General features: G+C 46.0%; 1 long non-coding RNA gene across 1 annotated transcript in view; it reads left to right on the top strand.

The window, feature by feature from the left end:
* Positions 1-25,452, top strand: part of LOC144330835 (uncharacterized) — a 38,904-nt gene extending 13,452 nt beyond the window's left edge. Inside the window, exon 2 of the long non-coding RNA XR_013397398.1 lies at positions 24,548-25,452. This is a non-coding gene — a long non-coding RNA (uncharacterized LOC144330835). The remainder of the gene's footprint in view (positions 1-24,547) is intronic.
* The last annotated feature ends 2,198 nt before the right edge of the window (positions 25,453-27,650 follow it).

Raw genomic sequence — 27,650 nt, 5'->3', positions numbered from 1 at the left:
GGACACTCCCACAAAAGGGAACAGCCCCTCTACCTAGAGTCTCCCCCAGCCCTTCTTACTCCCACCATGATAGGCAGCAGATACAGACTCACACATGGAGGGCTTGTCAGCACCCCATCTGGGTGGCACAGTGAACATGGGACATGAGACCACCAAGGACATTCAGCCCTCATGGCATGCCCATGTTGGTACAGCAAGGTGAGGGGCAGTCTTGAGCCGCAGGCCCCCTTCCTTCCTCTCTCAGTACCCAGACACAAGGCAAGAGTGGCTTCCATGTTAGCTTTCCGTGAGGGGCCGGCCCTCCTCCCATCCCTGCTGGGGCCTCCTGGGTGCTGCCTCAAGTCAGGGGGTCTCCTGCAGCTGCTGGTAACCTGCCTGTTCTGCCTTGGCGTGGGGTTGGGGAGCAGAAGGAACTGCCCCATGGGAAGTAATTTTCCTGTCTCACTCTCCTGCCCGGCCTGGAGACTTCTCGCCTCTTCTACTGACTCTGGAGGCAGGTAGATGCCGGTTCTGCGGGGTGTTGGCCCAGCAGTTTCTACCTGGCAAGGAGACCAGAGTCAGCCACTAGAGGGTAGCGAACACCCTCCTTTTAATCCTGAATAAAGTGCGTGAGAAGTACAGCTCTGAGGGTGCTCGCTGCACCCCATCCCCGCAGAAGCAAAAACAAAACAGAAAACGTTTCAGAGAGAAATTAACACAAACTATATTTTCATGTTTTACATGCATTTCCAGATGGATATGAATTAAAATAAATCCCCCAGGAAATCAAACAAGAAACCTCTCAAAGCAAGATATTCGGTGTCCATTCATTATCATGGGATTTATATTATTAAATTCCTCTAATAATGTACTCTCCAGAGCCCCGGCAATCTAATTACATTGTGATGTAATACTGTTTGTTCTCAAGGAGGTATTTTACAAAGGAAAGACCAAAATGCAGGTTTCTCCCGCTCCCTTGGCACTCAGCAGTCTCTTTTATTATATTTGTCACATGGATTAAGAAGTAAATTTAGAAATGAAATGAAAATGAAAACGCAATTCCTGCCTGAGCTTAGTTCTTGACAATTATCTATGTTGTCTCTGCCCTTCCTCAGGGAAAGCAGAATCACTTTGCAGTCAAGCTGGAGCCATGCAAACTGACGCTCCCTAGCGGTGGCACCAAAGCTGAGAGGTTGACGTAACCTTTCAGCTTTCACATGGCAAGTTGGGGTTTATTTATCAACAGAACTGAAACCTCCCCCAACTGCTTTCCTGTCAGCCTCTCCGCTGTTACTATGTGTTCCCATACATTATTTTTCATCTCCAATGTGTTTACGTGTCTTTAGAGAGAAGTAAATTCCATTTCTTTTTATGACGTTGATCCATTTTTAATCAACAGGCAAAACAAAACAATTTCTGTGTTGCGTGAATCCCAGTAGCTAGGTTTCACTGTGACATTTTCACAACAGTCCTGCCAGGTATTTATTATTCTTCCTATTTTGTAGATGAAGAAATGGGCGCTCAGGCAGGAGAAATACCTTGGCCAAAGCCACACAACTATTCCCGGGTGAAGTCCGGATTGCGTTGCTCTCCCCTCTGGTAAACTCCTGAGAACGGAAGGTGTTGAGTAAGTCTCTAAAACCCCACAGCACCTGGTGAGCACATCAAAGGCCCTCAGAACCTGCCGAGTCTGAGAGAAGAGGGTGTGACCACATGGAAACAGGGAGAAAGATGTAGAAATCCCCAGAGCCCTGTGAGTGCACTGCGGGCTGATGGATAGAATTCATGGTCTATGGGATCGCTACTGCCCTTTTGACTGCTGGTTTTGTAGCTGCAGGACCAGCCCAAATTGGGCCTACTCTGTTGATAACAGAATGTCAGGTTACCTTGTAGGCATAACAGAGCCAAGACTGCAAGTCATGCAGCCCAGGCATGCACAAAAGAAAAATCTTTGACCTCCAACAACACCTGGAACTAATGACTCCTGCCTGTGGAATCAAGAAGACTGGGACATGAGTGGAACTTGACCACAGGAACTCTTTCAGAAGCAAGGGGTCTGTTGGAAGGAAGATTCAGGACTAAAATCCACCCCAACATACCTTATTGTAAATGGTCCAATCTGAAGCCCTCCAATCAGACCCTGCAAAGCCATCATTCCCAAATCTTTTCCTTCACCCTCCAACCCCTTAAAACTTTCCCCAGATCCCAAATCAAGGAGACTGACTTGAGCATATCTCTTTGCTGCCTGGTTACACGATAAAGCCTTTCTTTTCTTAAAAGCTGTGGCCACAGTACGGGCTACGATGAGCATTGGCAGCAAGCCCATTTGCTCAGTAACATTTTTATTTTGCAATTCTTACCTCAGGCCCAGTCCCAGAGATTGAAGCCTGCAAGGAGCTGAGACGGGGTGGGAGCAGCGAGGGAGGAGAAGGTAATCCAGGGACTTACCAGGATATAGTATATCATCGTAGGTATGATTGAGTCCGTGCCTACTTTTGTCTGTGGAGGTTGACACAATTATTTTATTTCATGCTCTCAAAACACAGCAAGGCCACATCCTTTGCTATAGTTAAGAAAAGGAAGCCTCGGAGATGTTTGTTACTCATCCAAGGAGCAAGAAAATCTTTTTTTAGCCCCCTTTTATAAACATATTTCCCAATTTTAAATATATATATGTATTTTTAAGTGAATGAGAAGGAAAGAGCTGGAGAACGTGGGGACTTCCTGTGGAGTTTTACTGAGAACTGTGGCTGAATGCAGCAAGGGGTTGAGGAAGGATTTGTCTTGTTTTGGTTTTGCTTGGTAAAGGAAGGAAGCCTCATGTTTTCATGGTGCTGGGAATGCTCTAACAGAGAGAGAGAGAGAAAATGATGAGACAGGAGAGGGAGGGCAGCCTTAGGGCCTGTAGCCCTGGGAGAAACAGAGGAGATAGAACAGAGGCCTTGGCAAGGCTGAGGGCATCAGGGGCCCTTCCCGTGAAGCCAGTGGAATGCAGGGGCTTGCAGGAAGCCGACTTTTTCTTCCTCCCCACTGCCTCTTCACCCATGGTGTGGGCTGCTTCCTCTCTGGCTGAGCGAAGTCTTTCTGTTTTTTGTTTTGTTTTGTTTTTTTGAGACACAGTCTTGCTCTGTCGCCCAGGCTGAAGTGCAGTGGCGCAATCTCGGCTCACTGCAACCTCCGCCTCCCAGATTCTTTTTTTTTTTTTTTTTTTTTTGAGACGGAGTCTTGCTATGTCACCCAGGCTGGGTGCAGTGGCACAATCTCAGCTTACTGCAAGCTCCGCCTCCCGGATTCAGGCCATTCTCCTGCCTCAGCCTCCTGAGTAGTTGGGACTACAGGCGCCCACCACCACACTGGGCTCATTTTTTGTATTTTTAGTTGAGACGGAGTTTCACCGTGTTAGCCAGGATGCTCTCAATCTCCTGACCTCGTGATCTACCCGCCTTGGCCTCCCAAAGTGCTGGGATTACAGGAGTCAGCCACCGCGCCCGGCCTTGTCTGAATGAGGTCTAAGGCAGGTTCTACAGCTTTTCAGCTTATTTTGGGTGAAAGCAAACACACAAAAATGTCCAGTCCAGACTGACAAGGAAATCCTGAATCCTGGTTCAATTTGAAAGCTCTTCCCTCCTCAGTTTGGACTGGCCTTGTACACAGTGAAAGAGGAAATGTGGCTACCTCTCTCTTTCCCTTTGCTCCCCTCTCCCATCCACTAGCTGCTGGCTCGGGGCTGTGCGGGTGGCAGGGAGGTGGCTGACTGGCAGGAAAGGCATTCCTTGAATCCCACAGTCCTTACTTGGCATGGGGCAGATACACCATCCTTGATTCTTCAAGAACCATTTGGGCTAGTGCTTCAGAGCCTCCCATCGCTGGGCATTGGTCCCCAGTTTCTTGCTCACCATCATACAAGTCAAGTGTGAGCCATGGACCAGCAGCATCGCATCACTTGTCGGAATGGAGATGCCAGGTGCGGCGGCATGTACCCGTAGTCCCAGCTACTGGGGAGGCTGAGGCAGAAGGATGGCTTGAGCCCAGAGTTCAAGACCAGTCTGGGCGACATAGCAAGACCCCATCTCAAAATAAAAACAGCAAACAAATGGAGACTCTTAGGCTCACCCACCCCTGTTGCATTTCCACAAGCTCCCCAGGAGTGTGACACACAGGTCTAAAGCTCTGCCTCACACTCCCAGAGCCAGAGCCTTACAGCCACACACGAAAGACTCAACTTACATAGCTCTGCATACAGTGGAATAAATAGAACCTTGTGAAACATAGTGATTGTTAACATCCAGGCTGTGCTGCACCCTAACAAGACAGAGAGTCACCAAAAGGCAAAGGGCAAGTAAGGCTGACGTCCGGAAGCCCAGTCCAGCCAGCAGCCCGCCTGCATCTTGAAGGGGTAAGATAGAAAAATATTTTTACGTATTATATAATATTTTATTTAAAAAGTTGTAAAAAATACATAAATATAAAAAAAAGATAGTGATATTGACTGGGGGGTGATGGCTCATGCCTGTAATCCCAACACTCTGGGAGGTGAGGTTGGAGGATCGTTTGAATTGAGAAGTTCAAGATCGACCTGGGCAGCATAGGGAGACCTCATCTCTACAAAAACAATACAAGAGTTAGTGGGTGTGGTGGCACGTGCCTGTAGTCCCAGCTACTCAGGAGGTTGGGATGGGAGAAACACTTGAGTGTCCCTCTTCGCTGGGTCAAACGGCTCCAGAAAGCTCTTTCACCCATGTCCCTTTCAAGGGCCCCCAAATCCAGCCTCACTCTGCCAGTGTCCACCTGGATCCTGGGAAATAGGCTTGTCCCTCGCCCTCTCACTCTCATCGGGCTCTGCTGCCTGATGGAGTCACCCTGAGGCAGAACCTCTCCCTTTCAGAGCTTCCCGGGGAGATGGATACCAGTCCTGTTCCTCCAAACCTCAGGGAACACACCTCAGATGCTCCACGTGTTCCCTCAAAGCTTCCCGCGCTAGTTGAGGCGATGTGGAAGCACTCCTTCCAGTCCAGTGCGGTATGGGGTGGGGGCGGTGGGGCAGGAGGAGCCTAGCTCAGCACACCCACATCTTTTTTCAAAGCAATCCTTACTATTGGCTGCTTCTGTGGTCTGGGGAAGCCACAGCCTTCTCATGCCCCAGCCATGGAGGATGAGACGATTTCACAGTCTCTCAGAGTCTTGACTAGGTGCTTGTTTGGGTTGTTGATTGCTGTATACCAAACTACCCCAGTCTTAGTGCTTAAAACAACAAACATCTATAGCTGGGTATGGTGGCGCCTGTCTGTAGTGCAGCTATTTGGGAAGCTGAGATGGGAGGATCACTTGAGCCCAGGGTTTCGAGGCCAGCCTGGGCAACATAGCCAGACCCTGTCTCTTTAAAAAAAAAAAAAGTAAAACATAAAATGGCAAATATGTATTATCTCCCAGTTCTTGTGTGCTATGAACTGAATTGTGCCCCCTCCCAAATTCCTATGCTAAAGCCCTAATCCTCCAGAACCTTAGAAAGCGATTGTATTTGGGGATTCCGCCTTGAAAGAGATGATTAAGGTTAAATCAGGTCATAAGGGCAGGCCCCTAATCCAATAGGACTGGTGTCCTTATGAGAAGGTACAGAGACATCAGGAATGTGCACGGAGAAAAGCCCACATGAGGACACAGCAAGAAGACAGCCACCCGCCAGCCAAGCAGAGAGGCCCCAGGAGACACCAAACTCCCTGACACCTTGATCTTGGAACTCAGCCTACAGAACTGTGAGAAAATAAAGGTCTGGCACTTTGGGAGGCCAAGGCAGGCGGACTGCTTCAGCTTAGGAGTTTGAGATCAGCCTGGCCAACATGGTGAAGCCCCATCTCTCCTAAAAATACAAAAAATTAGCCGGGTGCGGTGGTGGGCGCCTGTAGTCCCAGCTACTCAGGAGGCTGAGGCAGGAGAATGGCGGGAACCCGGAGGAGGAGCTTACAGTGAGCCAAGATCACACCACTTCACTCTAGCCTGGGTGACAGAGCAAGACTCTGTCTCAAAAAAAAAAATACAAATGTCTGTTGTTTAAGCCACCAAGTCTGTGGTATTTTGTTATGGCAGCCCTAGCAAAGGAATACACTGTGAGACAGCAAAGCAATCCAGGCACAGCTGAGCTGGGCACCTTAGGCTCAGGCTCTCTCCCAAAGCTGCAGTCACAATGTCTCCTGGGCTGCAGTCATCTCAAGGCTCCACGGGGGAAGGATCTGCTTCTAAGCTCTCTCTTGTGGCTGTGGGCAGGCCTCAGGTCCTCACTGACTGTTGGCTGGAGACATCAACCCTTTGCCATGTGGGCATCTCCATAGGGCAGTTCACAGCATGGCAGCCAGCTGCCCTTGGGGAGAGTGAGGAGTGGGGTGAGGGGGGTCCTAACAGAAGCACAGTCTTTATAACCTAATCTCAGAGTGGCATCCAACACTTTTGCAACATGCTGTTTATTAGAAGTGAGTCATGGCTGGGCGAGGTGGCTCACGCCTGTAATCCCAGCACTTTGGGAGGCTGAGGGGGGTGGATCACAAGGTCAGGAGTTCAAGACCAGCCTGGCCAATATGGTGAAATCTCATCTCTACTAAAAATACAAAAATTAGCTGGGCGTGGTGGCAGGTGCATGTAGTCCCAGCTTCTTGGGAGACTGAGGCAGGTGAATCACTTGAACCCGGGAGGCAGAGGTTGCAATGAGCCAAGATAGTGCCACAGCACTCCAGCCCGGGTGACAGAGCGAGACTCCGTCTCAAAAAAAAAAAAAAAAAAAAAAAAAAGAAGTGAGTCATCAACCCAGCCCATACTCAAGGGCAGGAAATCACACAAATGCATGAATACCACGAGGGGAAGAGCACTGGGAGCTATCTCAGGGGCTGCCTACCACAGTGGCCCCACACTCTACTTCAGGGGTACTTAGCACCTATGGCATTTTTTTTGTAACAGGAGAGAAGACAGAGAGTGTGGGTACATATCCTGGTGGATTTGGTGGCAGGAAGATAAGAAAATGCCTGAGTGGTTCTACCTGCTAGTAAAGTGTGAAGTGTGGTCTTTGGCTGGAACTGGGGATCATGGAGGGACTGACAAAGATGGCCAGTGGGACAGCAAAGAATCCTGTTCCCTCATATTCCGCTCATATGTTACAGAGCTGCCCAGCCAGGAACTGTTTCCCACACTCCCCAGTGTTGAGGTGGGACCATGTGACTACTTCTGCCCATAGACTGGGAGTAGAGCAATTTGTGGCATTTCCTGGCTAGGGAGGTAAGAAGCAGGCATGCCTTTCTCTGTCTTCTCTTTCTTATACCAAACTGCTGGGTACAGAGAATTCAAGGATCTAGGAGGGAGGGGCCATGAGATAAAAGGCACCTGGGCCCCTGGAAGCCACCTGCCAACCGAGAATACCTGTGCTGGACTTTTTATGTGAGCAAGAATCAAACATTTATTTTTCAAGCCACGGGAAATTTGGGATTTGATTGGTGCAACAGATAGTATTTTCCTAATAAATCCAGGTTTGTAGGTTTGAGGCTTGAGAAGCCATATGAAATGCCTGATGAGTAGGCATAGAGGGAGCAGATGCCAATCATGGAGCAGCCCATCCTCTGAAGAGCCTCACTGGCCTGGACAGGACACCAGACAAGGGTGACCCACTGCATGTAGCTCCATAGCCAGAGATGGGCAGAGGAGGGCAGAGCTACACGCAGTGGGTGCAGGCCAAAAGACTTCTTACCCCAAGACCCTTGAACAACCCTACGAAGAGCATGCCCTGACAAGTGCCTGAAACTGGACTTCCCACCACACACACAGAACAAGTTTGAAATGGCTGTAGCTTGTACTCCATAAACGCCCATCAAATTTAGCCTCCAAGCCTCCCCTCCACCCTTCCAAGTTCCAAGCATTATTGGTGATCCCTCCGCCTTCCCAATGTTACATAGTACCCAGGAGGCCAACATAGTGCCCCAAATGAGGAAAGGCCTATCATCTTCAATTTAGGAGGAGCACCTGGGGTCCTCTGCAGTCCTGCTATATATTCTGGACCATGTTAAGAATAGGGCCAGGTCCTCTACCTACTTGAGGAAGCCACCAGCCTCAGGAATCTCCCTCTACCCCTTTCTGTGGCCCAGGATCCTGTCTTTGTCCCTCTCCATCACCACCCTTTTCCCCTTGAGCAATTCATACTTCTGAAAAAGCCAGAAGGGCAGGTTATGTGGATGGCTTTTGCTTTCTACTTCAGCGCCACAAACCTTCCCCAAGGCAGAGGGTGAAGAGTGTGAAATTCAGGGAGAGCCAAACACAAATGACCATCTCACTGATCCGGTTCCAGGGATAATAATAGCATCAACCTCTGAGGGCTACTGTGAAGATGAGAAAAGAGAAAGAATGCCACACTGCCAGTTTCGGCCTGGCATAGAGCTAGTTCTTGGTCATGGTTACTCGTGGAAAACCTTTTCAAGTGGATGACCTTTGTCCTCTACCTTCCATGTTTCTTACACCACAAGAAAGAAGTTTCAGGAAAGTTTCAGGCAAATCCTAGAAAAATTTAAAATTCCTTCCAGTTAGTTACTGTCCTCACCCAATGAAGAAGTGCCACTTAGGGCGTGGTGTCTTATGCCTGTAATCCCAGCACTTTGAGAGGCTGAGGAGAGAGGACCTCTTGAGGCCAGGAGGTCGAGGTTACAGTGAGCCATGATCACGCCACTGCAATCCAGGTGTGGATGACAGAACGAGACTTTGTCTCAAAAACAACAACAACAACAACAACAAAAACAAAAACCCAACCCCCCCACCCCACACACACACAAAAAAATCCAGCGCCACCACCACTCCATGAGAGCTGTAAATATCGCAGTCCAGGAGCAGACATTAGGCTTAGTTTATAAACACTTGGCAAAACTGTGGCGGTCATTAGAAAGCATCCCTCTTCTCCAACTGCAGGGAGCAGCATTGACCCACAGCCCCAGCAGCCCGGCCCTGAAATCCCTCGCCTGTTCACACCGAGGCCATGCCTCCCATAGGCTACACCTCCCATAGGCTACTTCCGGCCAATGACAGGGCTCAGCAGGGGTTTGGGGGCGGACCTATTTTGGGGGCGTGGCCCCCTCTGACAGGTGTCTGGCTGGAGAACTCCCTGACAGCCTTGCCAAACCTGCCATAGGCTGGGGGGCCTGCCTTTCCTCCCTCTCTCCTTCACCCGGCATCAGATCTGGCCTGGAGGCACGCTCTCCCAGTGTGTCTTCTGGCTCCCTCCCAGGCTCCTCTCACAGATGTTTCTGCTAATTTCTTGCCTATTTCGTCTTGTCTTGCATCTGCTTCTGGGAAGACCCGGTCAACTCTCCCTTTCAATGGGCTCACTTTTCATAGCGTGTCATTTAGATAGCAAATATTAGTTCAACTCACTTCCTGTATTTAAGCTGTGAAATGCAACATATAAGGATAAATGTTTTAAGTGTAACTGTTAAGACTTCTCCCTAACGGAAAGCGTTAACTCTTGTTTTAACTGCAGTGTAACTATTTTTTCCCTGAATTTGCCACCTGCTACCATTCAGGCTGAGCTTTTAAACTCTCAAGTGGCTGCTGAGTTCCGTTATGGCTCTTAATTCTCCCTAGAAACTCTGAACTACTTAGGAACAAAACAACAATGGCATTAAAAAAAAATACATCAGCAATGTAATGACGTTAAAAGTAATTTGGAAAATACAGGAAGATAATTCCCATAATACCATTGTTCTGACACAAGAGCTGCCATTTCGGGGGCACATTCATGTCCGTCCCCTCTCACTTTCTGCACTTTCCAGAACCCCTTTTTTTCTAGAGGGTTATCTGCAGACCTGCCTGTGTTAGGCATGGGCCACCGGCTCTCAGCCCTAGACGCACATCAGAATCACCTGAAAATCACTGAGGCCTGGCCCTGAGCTGGATCTTCTCTAACCTGCATGTTTTCTTCCTTTTTAGAGTCTAGATGCAGAAGTGACTTGATCAGACCTGTCAATATATAGCATCTTACCATCACCAGTGCATTCCTAGTGACCATCTTTTTATTTTCTATATTATTTTTGACCTCTTCATCCCTCCACTCCCAGCCCCCAGCTATGGGTAACCCATAGGTTTGCAATATGTTCGTCTTTTTGAAATGGGAGTCTTGTTGTGTCACCCAGGCTGGAGTGCAGTGGTGCAATCTTGGCTCACTACAACCTCCACCTCCTGGGTTCAAGTGATTCTCCTGTTTCAGCCTCCTGAGTAGCTGGGATCATAGGTGCCACCAAGCCCAGCTAATTTTTGTGTTTTTAGTAGACACACACTCAAACTCACACACACTCACTGACACACTCACACACACACTCACACATTCACACACACACACACACTCACACATTCTCACACACACACTCACACACACTCACACACACTCACACTCTCACACACACACACAGACACTCAAACACACACACTCAGACACACACACACTCAGACACACACACACTCAGACACACTCTCACATACACACTCACATACTGACACACTCACATTCACACTCACACATACATACTGACACACTCATATTCACACACACACTCACACACTTACATACATACTGACACATTCACACTCACACACATACTGATGCACATTCACACTCACACTCACACACACATACTGACACACTCACATTCACACACACACACACTCACACATACACTCACTCACACTCACACACACTCACACGCAGTCACACACACACTCACACACACACATACACTCAGACTCTCACACACACTCACACACTCACACACTCACACATTCACACACACATACAGACACACACACACTCACACTCACACACATTCACTCACACACACTCAGACACACACACTCGCACACTTACACTCACACACACACACTCAGACACACATACATTCACAGACTCACACTCAAACACACACTCACACATTCACACTCACACTCACTCACACTCACTCACTTACACACTCACACTCACACCCACACACTCACAGACACACACACTCACACACACTCTCACTGACACACACACGCTCACTCACACACATTCTGACACACTCGCACTCACACACACTCACACTCACACTCTGACACACACACACTCACTCACGCTCACACACTCAGACACACGCTCTCACACTGACACACTGACACACACACATACACTCACACACACTCACAAATACACTCAGACTCACATTCGCACACTCACACTCACACACACTCACATTCAGACACACACACTCACACTCACACACTCACACACTAAGATACACTCAAACTCACACACACACTGACACACTCACACTCACACTCACGCACACTCACACTCACACACTCACACTCACACACTCATAAACACTCACACTCACACACTTACACTCACACACACTCACACGTACACTCACATTCAAACACACACACTCACACACTTACACTCACACTCTCACACACTAACACACACACTCACAAACACACACACTCACACATACACACGCTCTCACACACACATACACTCACAAACACACACTGAGACACATACACTCACACACACACACACTCACACACTCACACACACACACGTACACTCACATCCAAACACACACACTCACACTAACACACACACTCACAAACACACACTCACACACACACATGCTCTCACACACACATACACTCACACATTCACACACACTCTCAGACACACACTCACTCTCACACAGACACTCTGACACACACACACTGACAGACTCACTCTCACACTCACACACTCACACACTCATACACTCACACACATACATTCATACACTCACACACACTCACACACATACACTCACACTCACACTCACACACATACACTCACACACACACTCTGAGACACATACTCACACTCACACACTCACACTCACACACACTCGTACACTCACATCCAAACACACACACTCTCACACTCACACACACACACTCACACTCACACTAACACACCCACTCACAAACACACTCACACTCACACATACACACACTCACGCTCTCTCACACATACACTCACACACACACTCTCAGACACACACACTCTCACACACTCACACTGACACACACACACACATATACACTGACAGACACACACACACTCACACACACTAACACACTCTCACACTCACACACACTCACACACTCATACACTCACACACACTCACACACTCATACACTCACACACACATACACTCACACTCACACACTCACACTCACACACTCACATTCACACACACATACTCTCACACACACTCTCACACAAACACACACACTCACAGTCTCACACACACAGACACACTCGCACACACACAGTCACACACACAGACACACACTCACACATACAGTCACACACACTCAGACTCTCACACTCACACACACTCACAGACACACACTCACACTCACACTCACACACACTCACAGTCTCACACACACAGACACACTCGCACACACTCACACTCACACACAGACACACACACATACAGTCACACACACTCAGACTCTCACACTCACACACACTCACAGACACACACACTCACACTCACACACACTCGCAGACTCACTCACACACACACTCAGACTCTCACACTCACACACACTCACACACACTCACTCTCACACACACACAGACTCAGACTCACATTCACACACTCACACACACACTCTCACACACTCACACACACTGACACACACACACTCTCACAGACACACACTCACACTCTCACACTCACAGACACACTCACACACTCACACACAGACACATTCACACACACAGACTCAGACTCACATTCACACACTCACACTCACTCTCACACACACACTGACACACATACACTCACACACTCACACTCACACATATAGTCACACACTCACAGACTCTCACACTCACACACACATACTCACACACTCAGACACAGACACACACAAACACACACACACTGACACACTCACACACACACTCACACAAACTCACGCTGACTCACACTCTCACACTCACACACACACTCACACTCACACTCACACACTTTCACTCTCACACTCACACACACACACTCACACTCACACACACTCACAAACACACTGACACATTCACTCTCTCACACACACACTTTCACTCACTCTCACACTCTCACACACTCAGACACACACACACACACACACTCTCACACACTCAGACACATACACTCACACACTCACACACACTCACACATTTACACTCACTCACACTACACACTCACACATACACTCACACACACATACACTCAGACTCACACACACACTCTCTCACACACACTCAAACACACACTGACACACTGACACACACTCTCACACACACACACTCACACACTCACACACTTATACTCACACACACTCACACAAACTCACACTCACACACACCCGTCACACACACTGACACACAAACTCACACACACACACTCACACACACACCCTCACACACACACACTCTCAAACTCACACACACTCACACACACACTCCTGGTAAAAAAAAATTACACTAACTTTTTACTTTATAAACTGTAATTTTTTTTTTTTTTTTGAGATAGAGTCCCACTCTGTTGCCCAGGCTGGAGTGCAGTTGTGCAATCTAGGCTGAATGCAACCGCCAACTCCCAGGTTCAAGCTATTCTCTTGCCTCGGCCTCCCAAGCAGCAGGGATTAAAGGCACCTGCCACCACATCTGACTGAGTTTTTTTTTGTATTTTTAGTACAGACGGGGTTTCACTATGTTGGGCAGGCTGGTCTCGAACTCCTGACCTCAGGTGATCTGCGTGTCTCAGCCTCCCAAAGTGCTGAGATTACATGCATGAGCCATGGTGCTCGGCCAATTTTTTTTTATATATATACTTCTGGGATACATGTGCAGAACATGCAGGTTTGTTACATAGGTAGACATGTGCCATGGTGGTTTGCTGCACCCATCAACCCGTCATCTACATTAGATATTTCTCCTAATGCTATCCCTCCCCTTGCCCCCCACCTCCTGACAAGCCTTGGTATGTGATGTTCCCCTCCCTGTACCCATATGTTCTCACTGTTGAACTCCCACTTATGAGTGAGAACATGTGGTGTTTGGTTTTCTGTTCCTGTGTTAGTTTGCTGAGAATGATGGTTTCCAGCTTCATCCATGTCCCTGCAAAGGACATGAACACATTCTTTTTTATGGCTGCATAGTATTCCATGGTGTATATGTGCCACATTTTCTTTATCCCGTCTAACATTGATGGGCATTTGGGTTGGTTCCAAGTCTTTGTTATTCTGAATAGTGTTGCAATATTTTTTTTTTTTGAGACAGAGTCTCGCTCTGTTGCCCAGACTGGAGTGCAGTGGTGTGTTCTCAGCTCACTGTAACCTCCACCTCCTGGGTTCAAGTGATCCTCCTGCCTCAGCCTCACAAGTACCTGGGATTAAAGGCAAACACCACCACGCCCACCTAATTTTTGTATTTTTAGTAGAGACAGGATTTCACTATGTTGGCCAGGCTGATCTTGAACTCCTGACCTCAGGTGATCCACCTACCTTGGCATCCCCAAGTGCTAGGATTATAGGCATTAGTCACCGTGCCCAGCCTATAAGCTGTAATTTAAAAATTTTTTTTGACTCTTTTAAAATAACACTTAGCTTAAAACACACATTGGATAACTGTACAAAAATATTTTTTCTTTCTTTATATCCTTATTCTATAAGCCTTTATCTATTCTTTTTTTTTTTTTAACTTTTGGAAATTTTTGTTAAAAACTAAGACACAAATATGTACATTAGCCTAGGCTTACACGGGGTCAGGATCATCAATATCACGGTCTTCCACCTCCAAATTTTGTCCCACTGGAAGGTCTTCACGTGCAACAACATGCATGGAGCTGCCATCTCCTGTGATAACAATGCCTTCTTCTGGAATCCCTCCTGAAGCACCTGCCTGAGGCTGTTTTACTGTCAACTTTTAAATATACAGATGAGTAGAAGAAGGAGTACACTCTAAGAATAAAAAGTGTAGCGTATTAAACACATAAACCGGTAACACAGTCATTTTTTATCATTGTCAAGTGTTATGTACCGTACGTCATTGTATGTTATTCTTGTATGTGACTGAGTTTATTTACACCAGCATCACAACAAACATGTAATTGCTGTGGTGATATTACAATAGCTGTGATGACACTAGGAAACAGGAATGTTTTAACTCCATGATAATTTTATGGAACCACCATCATACACATGGTCTATCATTGACTGAGACATCGTCATACAGCACTTAACTGTACTAAGCTAACAGGTTCACCATTTAAAGCATTAGGCCAAACCTTAGGAGGTGGTGGCTCTCCATCCACCTGGTCCTCTGGATAAGGACATGGAGGTGTAAAGTTACATTATTAACTACATTGTGTTGAAGCCTTTTCCATGTGCTGTTCAAAGCTGGGTCACGCACGCCTGCTTGAGAAAAGAAATTTCAAAATCACATAGGTACATGTAGAACAGCAGACTGCAACTGAGAGAGGGAGGTAAATAGGAAAGGAGAGAGGAGACGAGGGAAGGAAACGCACAACTATTGAATGCTGAGCATCACATTTATGTCAGATACTGTGCTGGGCAGTATACAATTTTTTTTGCTTTTTTTTTTTTGAAACGGAGTCTTGCTCTGTCGCCCAGGCTGGAGTGCCGTGACGCAATCTTGGCTCACTGCAACCTCCGCCTCCCAGGTTCAAGCTCTTCTCCTTCCTCAGCCTCCTGAGTAGCTGGGATTACAGGCGCTTGCCACTATACCTGGCTAATTTTTGTAGTTTTAGTAGAGACAGGGTTTCACCATGTTGGCCAGGCTAGTCTCAAACTCCAGACCTCAGGTGATCCGCCCACCTCGGCCTCCCAAAATGCTGGGATTACAGGTGTGAGCCCCCGTACCCAGCCTGGGATTATGTTCTTAAATGGGAATCAATTCTTATAAATATGTAATGTATGGGTGTATGCTTTCTAAATGTCCATTCTGTAAATTTCATTGTTTCTTACCTGTTCTCCCTCACACTGTGTTTGAAGATTCTGTCTTGATTCAAGTATGAATTCTGCACAGGGTCCTTCACTTCCTACTTTCCATGACCCTGGAGGTGTCTGCCCATGTGGCCTTTAGCTCTCCTCTAGCCATGACAGCTCTGTGGTGAGCATCCTCCTGTCCCTTGGGAGCCTGTGAGAATTGCTCGGGATAGAGGAGGATTCTAGTAGTCCTCAGCTGACTCAGATGCATAATCAAGTTGCGGACACTAGCATCCCTCAACAAGTTTAATCATCTTTTAAGGCCTACTTCACACTTCTCTCCTGCAGGACTGGCTCCTTCCCAGCTAAAGTCTCATATTTTTTTTTTTTTTTTTTTTTTACTTTTAAAAATCTCCTTTCAGCTGGGCGTGGTGGCTTATGCCTGCAATCCCAGCATTTTGGGAGGCTGACGCGGGCAAATCACTTGAGGTCAGGAGTTCGAGACCAGCCTGGCCAACATGGTGAAACCCCATCTCTACTAAAAATACAAAAAATTAGCCAGGCATGGTGGCGCACGCCTGTAATCCCAGCTACTCGGGAGGCTGAGGCAGGAGAATCGCTTGAACCCAGGAGGTGGAAGCTGCAGTGAGCCAAGATCGTGCCATTGCACTGCAGCCTGGCCAACAAGAGTAAAACTCCATCTCAAAAAAGACCCAAAAAACATAAAACAAACAAAAAATCTCCAAGGAACTCAAAATACTAAAGCAGAAGTGATAAATCACATCTTAAATATGAGCCTGTATTCGTTTCCTATGTTGCCGTGACCTCAAACTTAGTGGCTTAAAACAACACAAATTATTTTCTTTCAATTCTGGAGGTCGGAAGTCCTAAAATTGAGGTGTCAATGGGACTGAGTTCCTTTTGCAGACTCAAGGGGAGAATCCATTTGCTTGCCTCTTTTGGCTCCATGAGGCCACCTGCATTCCTTGTGACCCCTTGGCTGGCATCCCTCTAACCTCTGCTTGTCCTTGCCTCTCTACTTTGGAGGTGACCCTCCTGTCTCCCTCTTCTAAGGACTCTGGTGATAATGTTAAGCCCACCTGGATAATCCAGGATAAACTACCCATCTTAGACATTTTCAACTTGATCACACATGCAAATTTGACTTAATACTTATTGCCATGTAAAATAAGATATCCACTGGTTCCAAGGGTAAAGACAAGGATATCTTGGGAAAGAAGGACGTTATTCTGCCTATCACATGACCATTGAATTTTTTCATTTCAACTTAATTAGGTTCGTTGTTGTTGTTTTGAGACAGAGCCTCACTCCACTGCCCAGGCTGGAGGGTAGTGGCACAATCTCAGCTCACTTCAGCTTCTGCCTCCTGGGTTCAAGTGATTCTCGTGTCTCAGCCTCCCAAGTATTGCGATTACAGGTGCGCACCATGACACTTAGCTAATTTTTGTATTTTTACTAGAGACAGGGTTTCACCATGTTGGCCAGGATGCTCTTGAACTCCTGATCTCAAATGATCCTCCTGACTCTCTCCCAAAGTGCTGGGATTACAGGTGTAAGCCACACCCCTAGCCTTTTTTTTTTTTTTAGCATCTAGTCTTTCAGTAGGTTTTTTAAAGTTAAAAAGTAGCACAAACTTATTTTGTTACAAACAAAACAGAGATATAAAAGAAAAAGGTGATGATTCAGTCCACTCTCCCCTAGTAACTCCTTTTGACAAGTAAACAATGTCAACAGTTTGACTCAGACTGTCTGTCCACTACCATCCTCACACATGCAAATCTAGATGTTTTTGTGTTGTGTGGTTGTTGTTTTACAGAATCAGGATCACATACATTAATCTGCAACTTTTTCCTCTTAATGTTTTATGGAATCCCTCCAAACCAATCCATAGGGATCTCGCCCATTATATTTATTAGCAGGACGAATTTCCACAGGATGGGTAAACTGAATTGATTCAGCTATTCCCTTATAGGGAGATATTTGGATGGTTTCCCATTTTCCACCCCTTGAAATAAAGCTTCCAAACACATTCTTTTGCTTGTATTCACCAGATCTCTTATTTCAGAAAGATTCCTTACAGTAGAATGCATCATTCAAAAATATCTCTATGTATGTATTTTAGTAGATAATGCCAGATTATTTTCCAAAATTTTAGTAATTTTTACACTCTTACCAGCAAGAAATGTGTATCCTCTTTACTGCAAAAATAGCCTCCCAGCCAGAGTGAAACAGTAAAGCTGTTTATAGTCTGTTAATTTCACATGTGAAAAAAGAGTATGCTGTTGTTTTAATTCACACTTCCATGAAGACCTCAGGGGTTAAGGATATTTTTAATGTTTATTGACTTGTATTTCCTCTTCTTTGATTTAATTGCCTGTTTGTATTCTTACCCATTGTTTATTTTATTATTTTAAGGTATACTTTTTTTAAATTTCAGATTTACAGAAAAATTACAAAGATAGTAGTGTTTCCATATACCCAACGCCGTTTCCTCTAACAGTATCATCTTACATGACATCTTATGGTACATTTGTTATCGTTAATGAGCAAATATTAATTTGTTATTATTGACTAAAGTCCATATTTTATGGAGATTTCCTTAGTTCTTAGATTTTACATAACATCACTTTTCTGTTTCAAGATCCCATGCCACATTGCATTTAGTTATCACATCTCCTTTGGCTCCTCTTGGCTGTGATAGTTTCTCAGGCTTTCCTTGTTTTTGTTGACCTCGACAATCTGCAGAGTACTAGTCAGGCATTCTGCAGGATGTTCCTGTCTTGTGCTGTGTCTGGTGTTTTCCTGGTGGCTGGACTGGTGTGAGGGTGCCTGCCCCCACAGGACTTACTGCTGTTGGTATTGACCTCGATCACCTGGCTGCGGTGTGTGTGTCAGGTGTCTTCACTGTGAAGTTACCCTTGCCTCACTTTGCATACTGTGCTCTTTGGAAGGAGGTCACTAAGTGCGGCCCCCACTTAAGGAGTGGAGACTTGGGCTGCACCTACTTGAAGGTGGAGTATCTTCATAAATTATTTAGAATTCATCTGTATGAGAGCCTTGTCTCGTCTCTCCCATTTAATATTTTTTTCAATTATTCATTCATAACAGTATACTTTGGATTATAATCCAATTGTGTTGTTTCAGATTTGACCAGTGGGAGTTCTTTTAGTTTGCCCCCATGTCCTTTTGACACGGCCCCAGTGATATGGACTGTTTTTAAAGCACTTCCTTACTCTCTGGTACTACAAGATGCTCCAGGTTCCCCTGTGTATTTCCTGCCTCAGTCCTAGAATCGACCATTTCTCCAAGGAGTCCTGATTTCTTGAATTGGAGAATAGCATGAAAAACCAAGTTCTGGGCACAAGATCTGGCCTTCTGCTACTAGGGTGTCATTGTTTTTAGGCTCTCTCAGCTGACAGAGCAAGGAAATATATGTGGGCATACTAACCAGTAACCAGGGGTATGTCCCACCATACCCCTGACAATTGCATATATATGTATGCAAAATAAGGTAGTCAAGATAGGAAGCCAGATGACTGACAGATAGATAGATAGATAGATAGATAGATAGATAGATAGATAGACAGATAGATAGACAGACAGACACATATCTAAATTTCTATGTGAACATGAGCTCATTTGTGTCTGCAACTGTAATCCATTACAACATGGATCATGCTTGCCACCTCCGCTTGTGTATTTGTAAATTCCCAACCCAACAGTGAGAAACCTGCTCTCACCATCCAGCAATATCTATTAGTTGTTCAACTTGGTATACATGTACGGCAGCATCAGAATGTTAACCTGTAACCTGATGGGGAAAAATGTTATCTACTAGAGTACAGTGCTTACGTGCGGTTCTTTTTGCCTTTAGTCTTAGGGACTTTACTCGTTCCAAAAGTTACTTAGGTCAGCATCTTTTCCCTCACCCTCTTCAGTGAGATGTTTTGGTACATTTGTAATACAGTTAGATTCTTTTGTCACAGTCTGAAGTCTATGCTGAAATCACCCTACCTCCTAAATGATTTTTTTAAAACTTGCGTACGTTGGACCACTCTTTGTGCTGTAAAGTTCTTTGGGTTTTGACAAATGCACAGCTTCCTGTTCCTACCATCACAGTATCATACAGAATAGTTTCATCACCCTAAAAATATCCCCCATGCTTTATTCAACCCTCTATCCCCCTCCCACCATACCCCTGGCAATTGCTGATTTTTTTTTTCACTATCTTTATAGTCTTTTTGTTTTGTTTTGCTTTTGAGACTAGATCTCTCACTCTGTTACCCAGGCTGGAGTGCAGTGGCAGGAACACGGCTCACGGCAGCCTTGACCTCCCAGGCTCAGGTGATCCTCCCACCTCAGCCTCCCAAGTAGCTGGGACTACAGCTGTGTGTTACCACACCTAGCTAAGTTTTGTATTGTTTGTAGAGATGGAGTTTTCCGTGTCACCCAGGCTGGTCTTGAACTCAAATCCCAGGCTCAAATGCTGGGATTACAGGCGTGAACCACCATGCCTAGCCTCTTTATAGTTTTTTTTTTTTCTAGAATGCCATATCATTAAAATAATGGAGTATACAGCCTTTCAGACTGACTTTTTAAATTTAATAATATGCATTCAAGTTTCCTTTATGTGTTTTCCCTGATAGCTCATTTCTTTTCATCATAGAATAATACTCCATTGGATGGATATACCACAGTTTATTCATTCACCTATTGAGAGATGTCTTGTTTGCTTCTAGTTTTTAGAGATTATGAATAAAGCTGCTGCAAACATTCTTCTTGCCCATTTTAAAATTGTTTGTCCTCTGCTTTTCAAATTGACTACAAAGGATGTAAATTTTATCAAATTTTAACTAGTTTTTCCTGACCTATTCTTTCTCTATTGGCTTTATTTAGAAATCGACTATGTCTGTATTTCAGCTATGACTTCTGGGCACTCAGTCTGCCTTAGATTGATTTCCTCCATCCTAAGTTTAAAAGCTGTTCTTCTGAACTTCTCCTTCCTTACATATTATGGGCGAGTGCATAGACTCAGGCAAGAGAGAGAGAAATGCTGCAGAATAGCAGAGGGGATGGAGGGATTGTTCCTTGGGGTAGCACAGGGTTTTGCCTGTGAATTCTGAGTAGTTTGTCCCTTGGGCTTTCTAGGATCAGCTCTGAGTGACGGTTTTCATGGGGGCTTTGGACACTGCAGTTCTAGGAGTAAGGAGCTATGTGGCCTGACGTTGGAAAAGAAAAATCAGACCCCAGAGTTGTTTCCTGAGCCCACCCATCCCATTCCTGCTCTCCTTTATTTTGTGCTCTGTATTTCTCTCCCTGCTAGACCATAAGCACCATAAAGTTGGGGAGCAGGTCTGGTTTTCGATACCTGATTCCTCAATGTCTGGCATGATGGCCTGTGGGCAAGCAGAAAAGCAGATAAGGAGGAAGAAATGAAAGAAAAGAGTGAAAGAAGCAAGGAAGGAAGGAAGAGAGAAAGGGAGGGAGGAAGAAGGAAGAAAGGGAAGGAGGGAGGAAGAAAAAAAGGAAAGAGAAAGAACAAGAAAGAAAGAGAGAGGGAGGGGGAGGGGGGAGGAAGGGAGAGGAGAGGAGAGGAGAGGAGAAAGGAGGAAAGAAATGAAAGGAAGAAAGAAAGCAAGCAAGCTGATTATTTTCCATTAACCCTAAAACTCCACTTCAAGTTCTCCTCTGCTCTGCTGTGGGCCTGGGTGGCTAACCCCGTGAATGCCATCACCAGAGTCCCTTGCCTTTGGGTATCCCACTGGAGTTGGCCAAGGGGGATGCACTATGGGTGAGCTGGAGTTTGGGAGCAAAGAGAGGTGGGAGTATTTATTCCTCTCTCTCCCCACCCGCTGGGCAGTCCTTCTGGCAGCAGCAGCAGCATCCTTCTACAGCCCAGCTCCTGTGAAGCAGCCCTGGGTTCAGAGTTCTAGCTTTTTTCTGGGCACCAGTAACACCACTGTTTCCCTCCTCTCTAGGCTCAGTGCAAGGACAGCTTCCGTTTGCTAGTAGCTGCTGTGTGCACAGCATCCCTTGTTACTCACGTGGAGCCACCCTCGCCTCTGTAAAACCACTTTATTAAAGCCTGTCAGAATCCCAGCGGAGTGTCCTCTGTTTCCTGCCTGGACTCTGACAGGTGCCTAAGCGGAGAATACAGGGAGAGAAGCAAAGAGAGCCTGGAAGGACAAGGGGGCTTCTCAGAAGACACTCACTCACCTTACTTCCCAGGAGAATTAAACCCCCCAAGACCTGGGGAGCAAGTTCTTGTTATTTCTCTCATGTTTCACTGAGGGGAGAAGAAGGCATAGAAAGGACTTGTGTGTGACCCACACGATGTGGCTTGAGTTACTCCTGTCACTCCATGGTTAGTGGCTCTGTCCTTCCTGTGCCCCTCAGTGCTTGGTTCTATCTCAATAGGTATCCTTGATAAGGTGGCATTGTCACTTACCAGTTTATTTATTTTTAAATTTAAATTTAAATTTTTTTTTTTTTTTTTTTTTTTTTTTGGAAACAGGGTCTCACTCTGTCATCCAAGCTGGAGTGCAGTGGCATGATCTCAGCTCACTGCAACCTCCGCCTCCTGGGTTCAAACAATTCTCATGCCTCAGCCTCCCAAGTAGCTAGGATTACAGGCACACACCACCATGCCTAACTGATTTTGTATTTTTAGTAGAGACAGTTTCACCATGTTGGCCAGGCTGGTCTCAAACTCCTGACCTCAAGTGATCTCCCCACCTCGGCCTCCCAAAGTACTGGGATTACAGGCATGAGCCACCACTTCCGGCCACTTATCAGTTTATATGTCTGTCTTCCACACTAGATTAAAAACTCCTAAAAGCCATTTCCGGTCATGGCCATTCTGCATCCTGCCCAGCTTCTTGCAGGCTGCCCTGCACAGAGTAAGTCCTCATGTGGGTTCACATGAAGAAGGAATAGAGGCTTCAACCACAAATGAACTCCTAGGTACACCATTCTAGAATCCACCCCCTTTCTAGGCAGTAGAGCCATCCCACTCAGCGGCCCCGTCCCACTAAAAGCAGAAGTGATTCCAACCACATGGGGTTCTACCTCCGAAGCCCATGGCCAGTCCCTAAAGGCTAAAACCCATTTGACACTGATGCTACCGGAAGGTGACTAAGCTGCTGACTCAAGAAAACCGACTTCCTCTTCCAGGATTGTCGCCTCATCTATGATCAAGTAGTCTTACTCTGACAAATCCTGGCCTCGTGCTTTCCTGCCACCTTCACACGGCTCCCCAAGGTGCTTGTCTCAATCACCATTTTTGTCCCTGTACCCTTATTTCTGTTACCGTCTCTGGTGTAATCTGAAGGATCTGTGCTAGCTCCTAAAGACCTCGCTAGGAGACCCTGACCACACAGGAAACATGAGGGGACCACATCCTCCCATCCCCAAACCAAGAGATGCTCATTAGAAGTCTGGGCTGTCCCAGAAAATCTGGAATACATGCTCATTATATTTATATGCCAACACTAAGCCTTGATCCATTTTAATTAAAATGGTTTTAATAACCAGAAATAAGGCCGGGGCAGTGGCTCATACCTGTAATCCCGGCACTTTGGGAGGCCGAGATGGGTGGATAGCCCGAGGACAAGAGTTTGAAACCAGCCTGGCCAACATGGCAAAATCCCATCTCTACTAAAAATACAAAAATTAGCCAGGCATGATGGTGCATGCCTGTAACCCCAGCTACTCAGGAGGCTGAGGCAGAAGAATCGCTTGAACCTAGGAGGTGGAGGTTGCAGTGAGCTGAGATCGTGCTATTGCACTCCAATCTGGGCAACGAGAGGGAAATTCTGTCTCAAAAAAAGAAAAAGAAAAAGAAAAAGAAACAGAAATATAATTAGAAAAAAAAAAACAATGAAGAAAGGTTATTGAAGTGTGTCTGACTGTAGTTGTTTCCACAGATGAGGTGACCATATTCCTTCTAAAGCAGTATTAATCCCAAAGGTTCTATTAGGGGAACATTTTAAATGCTAAATATTGTGATTCTTTTGATGTTATGTTGTTTTCAATAAAAGCAGTTGTGTGTATAATAAAGTATGATGTTCTACACCGCTGTTAAGACTTTTCATCTAAAATCACAAACCAGAGGACAGCGTCAGCTCAGCTCAGCTCAGCCCTGGAGTCATTCCAGCCCAGGTGTCAGGGAATGAGGAAGCCTCCGGAAGATTCTAGCCATTCGGATCTTCCCAGATGGGAGGGACCAAGCATCCCTGCCATGTCCCATCTGAATTTCTGACCTACAGAATTCATGAGCATAACAAAATAGTTTATAACTCCCACCCCTAAATTCACAAACCAGAGTAAAACTCTTTCGAGACCACTTTCCTTAGTTTGGTGAATAAAAATGCAGTTATCACTAAAATTTGAGTTGAAAAGAAAGGCTATCTTTCCTCTGAGCCTTTTAGACTGGAAATTCTAGGCATTCTGATGCTCGGTGGCCCCCATCCCACTAAAAGCAGAAGTTATTTCAACCACCTGGGGTTATCTCGTCCCCTTGCAGGTACTCTGTACTGTGTGAAGAGAAACATGACCTGCTGACTGCAAGAGCTTCTAAATGGTGGACCAGTTGCCCAAGAACAGTGACGGCTGGATTTCAAGCACCCTGCCTGGTGTCCTGGCTCAAGGACTCTTCCTGTCACTGACACATTCTCTGAGGCACACTTGAGGGCCTGGAATCATTACCTTTGTCATCTGTCCAAGGCCAGGTTTACATCCACCGCGTTGCTGATGTCTGTGTGGCTACAAGTCACAGGTCTTGGTGTGGCTCAGGGAGAAGGGTATTCAAGTCTGATTTTCAAATGCTCTACACTCATCAGGATCCAGAGGCCTAAGCAAGGGGTGTGTTTTGTTTTTGTATACCTTTAGGGACAAGAGCAAATACTTACTGCAGCTCTAGACAGGAAGAAAGCACTTCCAGGTTAGTAATAAAAGCAGTTGCTCCCTGAGGATAAATTCTGAGTCCATCTTCCACCCAGGATCACAAACCATGTGACTCATCCAGGCCTTGGTTGATAATTGTGCTGCGTAAAGGCCAAAAACCCTACAAACTTTACTGGAATTCATCTGGGTCACCCAGCAACACCCTCTCCCCTTACTTGTTTTACAAACCCACCATCTTCTGGTTTCAGTATCCATTTTAGCTTAACTTTTAGCATAATATCCTCAGCCAAAGAGCTAAATGAGAGTGTCCCAAACTTTTCCAACCTGTGACACTCATAGGCACTTAAATGGGAGAGGAAGACAAAGTGAGATAAAGAAAGCAACAGAGAGGGACAGAGATAGACACAGAGAGAGAAGAAGGAATTTTTGTGCACGGAAGAGAAGTTGAAATAATTTTAAAACTTACTTATTCCATTAGTTCTGGGGACATGAAGAACTCACTAAATAAAACTATTTACAATGACTTAAGAACAGTCACCTGAGGATCTTTCATAATATCATTTTATTTTCTTCTCTTTTTTTTGAGATGAAGTCTCACTCTTGTGGCCCAGGCTGGAGTGCAACGGCGTGATCTCGGCTCACTGCAACCTCCGCCTGCCAGGTTCAAGAGCTTCTTCCTCAGCCTCCCAAATAGCTGGGATGACAGGTACCCACCACCACACCCAGCTAATTTTTGTATTTTTAGCAGAGACGGGGTTTCTCCATGTTGGCCAGGCTGGTCTCGAACTCCTGACTTCAGGTGATCCACCCACTTCAACCTCCCAAAGTTCTGGGATTACAGGCGTGAGCCACAATGCCCGTCCCAACAATATCATTTTATAAAATAATTCACTACATGAGCTTTAAAAGAAATCAAATAATACAAGATAGTCATTGGATATGGATTCTCCCTGGTCCTATACCCAAGAAATTTTAAATTCCTAACGTGGTAAAATAGATCTTTGGCTCTAAAATCTATTCCATGAACACTAAGAAGTGTAACGGTCAGGTCAGGTGTGGTGGCTCACAGGTGTAATACCAGCACTTTGAGAGGCTGAGGTGGGAGGATCATTTGAAGCCAGGAGTTCGAGGACAGTCTGGGCAATGTATCAAGACCCCATCTCTACAAAATAATAGATAAAATTTGCCAGGCATGGTGGCATGTGCCTGTAGTCCCAGCTACTTAGGAGGCTGAGGTGGGAGGATTGCTTGAGCCCAGAATTTGAGGCTGCAGTGAGCCAAGATTGTGCCACTGCACTTCAGCCTGGGTGACAGAGCAAGACCCTGTTTCAAAAATAATAATAATAATACTAAAGAAGTATCATTATCTTCATTGCCCTTAGTTCTACAGTATTACCAAACACATTTATTAGAAGGTGGCACATTTGCCTAATTTATATGTTCATTCATCACACATGTGCTGGGCAGTGAAGTAGCTCAGAGCCTCTCGTCTTTCAGTTGCCATGTGGGCTGATTTCTCTCTTCTGCCCCTTCAAGAGTCACCCCCATTCCCATCTCCTACCCAGGTAGATGGAGTCGGGTGTTTACGACTGGACCCGGACCTACAAAATTGCATTAAAGGCCACAGCCGAGCTGTCGGAGCCCTGGGGTTCATCCGACCAGCCAAGGGCAATTTTGAAAGCAGCAAATGTTTCTTCTCTCTTCTCCTTTGTATCAACTTCCTCCGCATCCCCAGGAACCCAGTTAGTTCATGGACTAAGCCCTGCTCTGTGCCTTTCCTGCAGGCCTCAGACAGGGCCCACAGCCAGGCTCTGCCTCCCACTCAGGCCTGCTTCCCCTCCCCACACCTTCTCTGAGATTGGAGGGCACTTCCCTCCCACACTGTATGATTTACTTCTTGATTCCACACTGTCAAGTGCGCTGACAGTATATCACGGAGCTTAGTCTTGCCTTAAAATATAGAAGCTCCTGGCACTCTGAATTACTCAGAGCAGTGGACTCAGTAGATACATCCTTGTCTTTCTAGCAAGTCTTTCCCTATTAGGGGTGGTGAGCACACCAAGGCCACCAATTCCCTGCAGGTCAGACTCAGGCTTACCTGAAGCTTCCTTCAAGACAGGGATGTCGACAATAAACCTTGGGAATGCCCAGGGCCAGTCTGGAAGGCCCCTTTGTCCTCTCTAGTTCTTGCACATTCAGTTTCTTTGGCTCTCTCCACCCTCCACCCTGAGCCCCTTTATAGCATCCCTCCTTGAATCTAATGTGAGGCATTTGTGAAAAGGGTGCTTTCTCTCTCCATCCCTGTTGCAGAGCACAGTATCTGGCATTCAAAATGATAAAGTCTGGCTGGCAGGTTGATGGATGAATGGATGAGCTGCGGGACCAACAAAAAGGAGGGTGGGTCAGTGTGTGAGTGAATCAAAGAATGAACTGTTCCTAAGAGTGTCCTAGAATGGCACCCACCAGAGGACAGAAGTTCCTGCTTATCCAACGGGTTAGGACCTCAGTGGCTTTATATAAGACAAAATAAAATTAATGATAAATGCTTCAAGTTTGTAAAAATATGTTTTTAGTGTTTATTTTCCACATTTAAGAAGTAGTGGTGGCTGCCAAAAGACCCCAGTGACATCCCATTGACTCTCTAGGGTGAAATTTCTTCAAATTCATTTTCCAAAAATTTATACCTTAGAAAATAGGATATTTATAAACATATATTCAAAACA

This window comes from Macaca mulatta, chromosome 8, assembly GCF_049350105.2.
Source record: "Macaca mulatta isolate MMU2019108-1 chromosome 8, T2T-MMU8v2.0, whole genome shotgun sequence".
NCBI lineage: Eukaryota > Metazoa > Chordata > Mammalia > Primates > Cercopithecidae > Macaca > Macaca mulatta.
Note: the sequence above shows the minus strand (reverse complement) of the source record. Positions and strands in the feature narration are given on the sequence as shown.